General features: G+C 32.1%; 1 protein-coding gene across 2 annotated transcripts in view; it reads left to right on the top strand.

Annotated features, from left to right (window-relative positions):
- LOC119584972 (ecdysone receptor-like) overlaps positions 1-850 on the top strand; it is a gene marked incomplete at its 5' end in the record, with an annotated part of 11,604 nt that overhangs the window by 7,098 nt on the left and 3,656 nt on the right.

The following is an 850-nucleotide window of genomic DNA, read 5'->3' on the forward strand; positions in this document are numbered from 1 at the left end:
TATCAGTGATTGGATGTTTAAGCATGTTCATTATTTCTCTTTCTATGCATGTTTATCTCTGTTTGAAGATCACACCCAAAATATGTCATACAGCTTTTTAGTTGTTTTCTTAATTTGTAAATACAATAAATGTAATGCTTTATTAGATGTGTATTCAATTATTATTATCAGTTTAATGGTAAAGAATTTCACTTACCTTCTGCTCATTCCATGTTCAAGGCAGATTTCTTGATTCTCAAATACTCACTGCTTCATAGATTCATGTGTGATTTAGAAATGGATGTCTTATTGTATTAACTGCAAATATGTGTTTGACTAATGGTGTGGTCTAATAACATAATGAAAAAATACATAGATAAGTAAAGGAAAAGTTTGAGCATTACCTATGAACATATTGCCTGTATTCAGTAATTTGCTTCCCTCTGTCTGGTGAGTAATAAACAAAAGTACAAATGACACATACCCAACACATCAAGTCTTCACTCTAGATGGAAGCTTTGGGATCTTTTGAGAATAGACTACTATTTAGGCCTTTGTCATATCCATTACATATGGAAGTTTCCAACTACACCATGATTTAGTGGAAGTATGCATGATGTCAGAGGTGCTAGGACTGCATGGATGAAAGATAGGAGAATGAGAAGAACTTATGAAGAGTTTCCTGAAAAAAATAGTAATATAAAACAAGAATACTTGATTAAGAGCAAGAGATTTCATTGAGTGTCTATTGATTACTGACTTGTTTTTGGTTGTTTTATGGTTTTGTGTATTTATATGTTAAGGAACCTTTTCCAGTGTATGCATGTGGTGTGCATGAGAATAGGAGTCATATGGGATATAAATATAAGCC

The sequence above is a fragment of the Penaeus monodon genome, chromosome 19 (genome assembly GCF_015228065.2).
Source record: "Penaeus monodon isolate SGIC_2016 chromosome 19, NSTDA_Pmon_1, whole genome shotgun sequence".
Lineage (NCBI taxonomy): Eukaryota > Metazoa > Arthropoda > Malacostraca > Decapoda > Penaeidae > Penaeus > Penaeus monodon.